The sequence below is a fragment of the Triticum dicoccoides genome, chromosome 6B (genome assembly GCF_002162155.2).
Source record: "Triticum dicoccoides isolate Atlit2015 ecotype Zavitan chromosome 6B, WEW_v2.0, whole genome shotgun sequence".
In the NCBI taxonomy this organism is placed as follows: domain Eukaryota; kingdom Viridiplantae; phylum Streptophyta; class Magnoliopsida; order Poales; family Poaceae; genus Triticum; species Triticum dicoccoides.
Window position 1 is genome coordinate 125,763,102 of NC_041391.1, and position 8,289 is coordinate 125,771,390.

Consider the following 8,289-nt stretch of genomic DNA (forward strand, 5'->3'; position numbering starts at 1 on the left):
CCCCCCGGGCCAGTGCTCCTCTGAGTGTTGGTCCAACTGTCAGCTACCGGTGACCACCAGGGGCAACTCTGGGTTGGCCTACCCGTACCTAAGACAATCTGAGTGTGCCCTGAGAAAGAGATATGTGCAGCTCCTATCGGGATTTGTCGGCACATTCGGGCGGTGTTGCTGGTTTAGTTTTACCCTGTCGAAATGTCTTGTTGTACCGGGATACCGAGTCTGATCGGAGTGTCTCGGGTGGAGGTCTATTCCTTCGTTGACCATGAGAGCTTGTGATGGGCTAAGTTGGGACACCCCTGCAGGGATTTGAACTTTCGAAAGCCGTGCCCGCGGTTATGGGCAGATGGGAATTTGTTAACGTCCGGTTGTAGAAAACCCGAAGTTGACCTTAATTAAAATACATCAACCGCGTGTGTAACCGTGATGGTCTCTTTCCGGCGGGGCCCGGGAAGTGAACACGGTTGTTGGAGTTATGCTTGACGTAGGTAGTCCAGGATCACTTCTTGATCATACTTTTATCGACCGTGCTTTGCCTTCTCTTCTCGCTCTCATTTGCGTATGTTAGCCACCATATATGCTAGTCGCTTGCTGCAGCTCCACCTCATACCTTTACCTTACCCATAATATTTAATAGTCTTGATCTCGCGGGTGCGAGATTGCTGAGTCCTCGTGACTCACAGATACTTCCAAAACCAGTTTGCTGGTGCCTATATTACCGAGCAGGAGACGCAACCAAGCTCAAGGAGGAGCTCGATGAAGATCTTGCCCTTTGTGTTGTTTCGTTCTAGTTGATCAGTAGTGGAGCCCAGTTGGGGTCGATCGGGGACCTTTGTCGCATTTGGGGTTCTTCTTTTATTTTGGTTCCGTAGACGGACCTTGATTGTATCTGGATGATGTAATGCTTTATTCATGTATTTGTGTGAAGTGGCAATTGTAAGCCAACTATGTATCTCTTTCCCATATGTATTACATGGGTTGTGTGAAGATTACCTCACTTGCGACATTGCTTTCAATGCGGTTATGCCTCTAAGTCGTGCTTCGACACGTGAAAGATATAGCCGCATCGAGGGCGTTACAGTTACAGTAACTAGCTAAGTTACTAATACTACATCTCTCCTCATTAAATCATTGCCACATAAGCAAATTTGCTGAGTTGGACTCGATGTTACTACCGAAGTTACTCCCACTTTGGCTAGTCTTATAGTCAACATGTACAAAGTTCCTAGGAGCACATGCTAGAGCTGGCTCTTCACGAAGAGCCTGCTTACCTTCTCTCTCCTCTTCTCTTTCCTCCAACTAAGCAGAAATATACTAGTTTATTCCTTATAGCCCGCTGACTTAGCTCTATTATACTTTCTCTAAGCACATCTAAGCACTTACTAGCACCCCCTTGACCGTGGACCTTGACGGTGTACGTCACCTTGTGTCTCATAATTTTCCTCTTCATCATCTGAGTCCTAGAAGATCTCACCCACATCATCATTAGCATGCAGCCGCCTTGATAGACAACGTGCGCAAAAGGAGTAGAGGCGACTGGGGACGCACCACCACCACGTCGTGGGCACTCCGTATGTGCTCGTGTGCGTGCAGCGTGTGTGTTTTTCCATCGGTGCTAGCTCTAAGGCCGAGGATGCGGTCGTCTTTGTCTCCGACTAGTAGTTGAGCAACGACGGCAAAGAGGTGCTGCAAGAGATGCGTATGCGCCGTTGCGTGCGAGCTTTGCTGTAGCACGACGAACCGTACGTCGCCGCAGATGGCGCACACTTCCAAGGAGCCGAGTGTGTGTGCATGCATGTGTTATTCACGTGCATTCCGCGGCCGAGCGTGTGTGCATGCACGTCTTGTGTACGTGCGTTGTGTGCTCCATGTTGTGCGCGTATGTGCATGAGTTGGATCGCATGGAGTTAGTGTGTTGGCTTGTGTACATATTTTAGAGTGTAGATTCACTCATTTTGTTTCGTATGTAGTCTCTTATTGAAATATCTAAAAAGACTTATATTTGGGAACGGAGGGAGTATAAAACATCTTCAACTTAGCATCGTGATGTACCGTTTCTAGTGGTTAGCGAAAAGTTCAGGTTCTTTCAGTTGTTTATAGATGGGCAGGCGGCAAAAAACAGGTGAAAACGCGCAAGGTTCCTTGTAGACTCTCCACCGCGAGCTTCCTTGCTCCTCCTCGGTCGTCGGGAATCTATGCTCTTCAACTCTTTTCTTTTACGTGAGCTTTGTTCATCCTTTTCCCAACACGCGAGACATCTAGCATCAAGGTGCACGTGTCATGCAAGAAAATGGAGATAATCAGATAAGCAGTGCGTAAGTGAGTCGTGCGGGGGGGAAAGCGGGGGGAAACCCTTACTTTGATGGCACCTACACAATATTTTTTCTCCTCGATGGCACGTGAATGGCACGTGGATAGTGCACGTACTCAACGACGGAGCACACGATGGTAGCAATGACATGGTCAGCCCTTTTTGTAGAGAGTACGTACTACTAGTAAATAACTTTGATGTGTCCCGTCAACTCGTAGAACGATGAGAAGCTTCATTACGTCTTCTCCCTCTCCAACGCATGCGCGGTGGCTCGCAGCACGAGGAGAAACTTCTGCTTACAAGCGGTGGACGTGCATCAGTTCATTTGGTGTCAAATTGCCAGAAGCACTACTGTATAGCCATCGACTTCCGGAAGAGGCGAAGAGCCAAGCGCAAGGTCACCTACTAACCATAGGCTAGGCATAGTGGGAGTAACATAAGTAGAGGTACCTCCTTTTTTTATTCTAGAAACAACCACACGCGAATATCAAGGTGCTGGTTACGTAGAACAAATTTCCTACAGTCCGTGCTCAGCCCTCCTCTATCTCTCTTCTCAGCCAGCCAGCGGACGCAAGGAGCCCGTCGTCTGTTTGCTCACATGCGGCCCCACATGTCAGTGAAAATGCAAGAGGACCCACTAAACCCGCACATCTTTCACCTCGACGTGCTCGTGATGAAAAACAAATCCAAGTAAGATCTTCGGTGGCCGCTTTTGGAGTTACTCAAGAGTAGTAAGATTCTATTTATAGTTTAACCCAAGATGCACATCTTGTGGCTTCAACTACCACTCTATTTTCTTTCATGACACGACCTGGATGCTGGATGTCCCACGTGTCAGCAAAAGGAGGAAGAACCCGACCAAATCTTCGGATGTGCTCTCGGATTAGACTAGTTGTGGTAACTTAAAAAATTTATTGTGTACTCCCTCCGTTCCAAAATACTTGACTTCCATTTGTCCAAAAATGGATGTACCTATATACTAAAACATATCTAGATACATATATATTTTGACAAATAGAAGGCATGTATTGTGCAACGAAGGGAGTAGAATGGATGCAAGTTATTTTATTGGGAAGAAGATTACATCCATATATTGATAGAGCGCAATTTAGTAGATGTTCTATCACTTTTAGCTAGCACAGAGGCTATAGATGAGATTAGTGCACTTGTTGATACTCCTACTTGGTATGCGTGTTGCTGCTTAGACGCAGAGAAAAACGGACCGGAGGGAGTACTAGAATAGAGGCTAGACATGAGATTAGATGTGAGGAAGCAACGTCTACTTCTTTACACTCGAAGAAGAAAGAAGAACGCAAGATCGAGCCTTCGCAGATCAACAATGAATGCATCGAGAAGGCACTAATCCAACTTACATGTGTAGTAAAATGTATTCTTGTGGTTCTTGTTTTCTTTGGTCTTGCTTTTCTAGTCAAAATTATCGTTGAAGTTTGTGCAAAACGGAGGTCCGTTTGGGGTCGTGCATTGCAGTTAGCGTTACAAGTGGGACCGCAGTTAAGGAAACCAACTATCGGCAAACCCCACCTCGCCCGCCGCGCGATGGCTGAGTTAGATAAATGACGAGGTTGAAGAGATTGCTCTAGCACGGACTCCAAGAAATATGGTGTTAGATGGAAGTCATGCTGGTGGCGTGTGCCATACTCCTGGACGTGAATGCTTGTTCTAGCCCATGCCACCCTACTACTCCTACTACTTACTATATAGTAGTAGTACTACTTGTATCGAGGACTCGAGGTGCTGGTTATGTAGTAGAGTACAATATGGCTACAGTAAAAACACCCGCACAACGCGCGAAGCATGTGAAGCTAGTACAAATAGTGTACTACTATTGTTGATTGGCCTCATCCGATAACCTATTGCAATGCACGTACAATTATGTATTCGGAAATTTTTTTTTGCCTCGTCGCAACACTCACTCACAAAAGCGACTCGAAAGACATTCATAAATTTAGTAAGTTTATCACAGGCATATCATTTTATTACATACAACAGGTCATCAACCCACATCGACAACGAGGATACATTATAAATACTAAAGTTTTCACCACACAAAATATAACAAGCAATGAAATGAACTTCAACTCAACCATTCCTCGGTGTTGGAAACGCTTGCTTTGAACCACAAGTGATTCTCTGGGACGGGCCATCCATTGTCGATCTGGAGACCAACGCAGGACTGATCATCCAGGCTGAAGCGGCCTACCCAACTGTCCGAGGTATAGACACAGTTGCTTCTCATAAATGGTAGTAATGTTGTGTCAACAGCAGTTGGATCGCCTTTCACCATCATTAGATAGTTTTGTCCAAGGAAGAGCGAGTTTTCTCCAAGACTATCAATTTTGTACCAGGGGGAAGGAGTTGGTGCTAGCACACTAGTATCCTTTCCGAATACCATGCAACGGGTGTTGGAATAGGTCTGGAGAGTGCGACCATGGGAGACTAAACCTGCTTCCTTAGCAGTAACATCATCAGTGGGCTGTATACACACGAGAAGAGGTGATCCATCGGAATTAGTTGCCAGGCGCCAAATAGTATATGGGCGCTGCTCGTCCTCATGCTCGTGATCATCACCATCGTCATCTCCCCCTTGGTTATAAAAATCTTCAAGTATAGGTGGTGGAATGTTCGCAGGACCTTGGAAACACAAGAAGAAGGTTAATTAGTAAAGGGAAACTTGCTAACCCGCATGCATGTGGATGAAACAATTATAATTATGGTGGAAGACAAACATACTGAAACAACGACTCCATGCAAAAACAGTGCCACGAGTGGTGGCAGCAAACACAAGGCCCTCGTATTCAATTGCATCATAGTACTCATCCGTGTACTAAAACTGATTTTTGAGCAATATCCATCGAGTCAAACCAGCAACGATGGCAACAAGCTTGTCGAAGATAGCAACAACTTCATAGTTGCTGTAATTCCAAGAGCGGTTGGGAACTCGAGAAATTGCTATCTTCCGTAGAAGACAGTCACCATGATTGTATTTGAACGTGCGTACAATACCGGTGTGCTCAATCTCTGGCCAGTCTGCTGAGATTTTTGGAAGTGGAAGCCGGTCACGAGTGTACACATTCACAAGTTCCCACTCATAGTTGGACCCAATGTAAACAACCCAATCTCCATTTGCGCCTGCCCAAGCCTTGCCCTCAAGCGATGGCATCTTAACATCATACGTATCATTATCAAGCGGCATCAACTTGCACAGGGCGAGGCCTCCGTCGTGATGGCGCCAGTCATCAGGGTCACGGCGAAGAAGCTATGGGAGATCAAACCGCTCCTTGACTCTTGGGTTCCTTGTGATGATGTTATTAGTTGAGTCAAGAATGGGCTTGAAGGAACCTGCCATGCTAGCCATGGTGATGATGTCGCACCGATCAATGAGTTCCTCCACTACGTCATCTTTCAGATCGGGGCAAGAATAACGGGGTCGTTTCCGTCCTGTTCCCTCCATGGAGAAGACGATCGAACAATGGCAGAAGAAAGGGTGAAGGGCTGAAGGAAAATGTAAGAGGGAGAGGAAGAGTGTGCGATAGCAGTTCCAAATTGAGAGGGAAAGGCGAAGAGTCGGCGCACGGTTGCCAGTTTGCCACGGTTCACGATGGGGCGTCCCGGCCTACACGTCGGTTCAGAAATACCCCTACTACTTGCTGTCGTCTCACTGATATGTTGGAACGGGACCACATGTCAACAAAACATGGTGTGTAATTTCTCGTGCAAAATGCGATCTGGCCGCGTTGGCCCGAGGTGCCGCATTAGTTTTTTTTTTAAAGTTTGCCGCATTAGTTATTGACCTTTATTTTTTAAACATGCAATCTGAATGGATATCTCCTGTGGTCATTACACGTGAGCGGATATAGTGTTGGTTGATTCGCCCGAGAAACTTATTACTGTGGGAATATAGGAGTACCAGATGATTCAAGGAACAGAGAAATGATGGTTGCTTCGTCCGAGCAGACTTACTGTGGCGAAGGTGGGACTCTGTGATTTGACTGCTCAATAGTCATTACTACTGTGGTGCAACGACTGGGGTGAATCTTTCCCTGAAGTTGTGTTGTGCACTCAATATTGCTGCATGGCAGATGGAGCCGGATGAAGGATGTCCAACATGTTGTCGAAACGAAGTTGAATTTTTTCTGGCATTGTTATCAATCCTTTAGGATTTGTTTATATGTACTCATAATTTTGATGAAATTGTACTGTGATGCTATGAAGGTTTCAACTCTGGTTCCCGCAGGAAAAAAAAGGTTTCAACTTAGGATTCATGTGTCTTGCCTCGAGATTATCTCGTTACAACATTCCATCAAATACAAATGAAACTACCATAGCTAATGCATCTCAATGGTTCATAGATCAGTGCCAATATTCACATCACAACTGAAGACAAAGTTGTGAGAAGGTGTACAAATAAAGAAAAAATATATAATTGATCGATGTTGTTCATAGACATGGCTCCATTTCCTTGGCACAGTGGTCATTGCTTGGCAGCTAGTTTCACACAGCTCTGTATCCAAAAAAGAGGTGTATGAAGGACACCACAATCCAATCATTTTGTGGAGATCCACTAAAATCGGACGGACCATCCCTGTTTGCAAAGATATCCAGTCAGTGTGATTACAATAATAGTGGAACTAGATGATGAAACATAACACACATAAGTAGAAGCCGATCACCTCTATGATCTCTCTTTAGGACTAACTTCTTGTTGGAGAAGATTAGGCATGGAGTTGGACGAGGAGGATAGCAAAACCAATCTCCCTTTCCGCAGTCCCACGAAAATGTAAAAACGTTGCCCGTGTGACATTTTGGCGGAACTGCACAAAACACTCTTCAGAAAATTGATTTGTGGAGTTCGCCAAAAGGTCGCAATAGCAATGAGGTGAAAATGGATATCCCTGTTTGCAAAAGGAGGTCGAAAGGAAACAATTACTGCCCAATAACACGAGTTGAAGACACATACTCCGACAAAAAAGAAGCATGTTCCATGTAAAAAGGGAAAGATAGCACATGGTGGTTTATCAAAAATGGTTTGAGGACGAGATTGCAAGATGGAAAGTACGCCGGCCGAGATACGATTTAAGCAAACAACTAAAGAAGATCCACATGCAGCAACGTGGGAAGATGGGCAGTGGAGCAACGCCAGAGGAAGCTGTACCTGAGGGTCGTCGGGACGTTACTAGGAGGGCGCCGGCGGCCGGGATCTGGCCATACTGCGGCAGCGAGCAAGTGGCGAAGGCCCTACCGCGCCGGAGCTTGGTCAGAGAGAACGGCGGGTACCGTAGATCGGGACGAGCTGCCTCAACGCCGTCGAACGGAGAGACGATGCACATCCTCCCTTTCCGTCGGCGGACGGGATGCGGCCGGATCACTAACCAACGCTGAGAGAGAGAGGCCACGGCGGCCTTGTGTGAGATTGTGTGATGAGACTCGCGAGAGACAAACCCATTTTTCCATTTCCCCCCATGGCTCATTTTATATTCTAGGTGTGGTACCCGACCCTGCTTCGAGTAAACAACCTCTACATGCGTCAAATTATCACGTGGGCTGCCTTTTCGTACAGAAACGAACTCCACCGTGTACCCGCACGGGTGTGGCCGGGAACGAGACGTGAGTACGTGCGTCCTGCGTGCACTTCTTCTTTAGGTGCAGATACATACGTGGGTGGGTGTGAGAGAGATGGTTTGTGTGAAACAGAGGCAATGTGTTGATGATATCTCAATCAGAAAAATGTAAGATATGCAATGTGTGTGAAACGGAGTCATGGACGTGAGATATCGATAGAATTGAAAATAGGGATGAAGTGTGTGGCTGCGCGATCGATAAAGAGTGCCATCGAATTTGTGTTTTCCCACGTCAAAGATACAGGGAGGCTGGCCTACTAGAATTTGAGAGGGCAGAGGTGCAGTTCTTCTCCGTGGCATGGATACCTACCTACAACGTTCGACTATCAGTGTATGTGTGTG

The 8,289-nt window shown here is 46.3% G+C and overlaps 1 long non-coding RNA gene across 1 annotated transcript in view; it reads right to left on the reverse strand.

The window, feature by feature from the left end:
- LOC119323151 overlaps positions 1-837 on the reverse strand; it is a 1,672-nt gene extending 835 nt beyond the window's left edge. Inside the window, exons 1-2 of the long non-coding RNA XR_005156148.1 lie at positions 694-837; positions 501-502 (exon numbers count right to left, since the gene is read on the reverse strand). This is a non-coding gene — a long non-coding RNA (uncharacterized LOC119323151). The remainder of the gene's footprint in view (positions 1-500; positions 503-693) is intronic.
- Between the last annotated feature and the right edge of the window lie 7,452 nt (positions 838-8,289).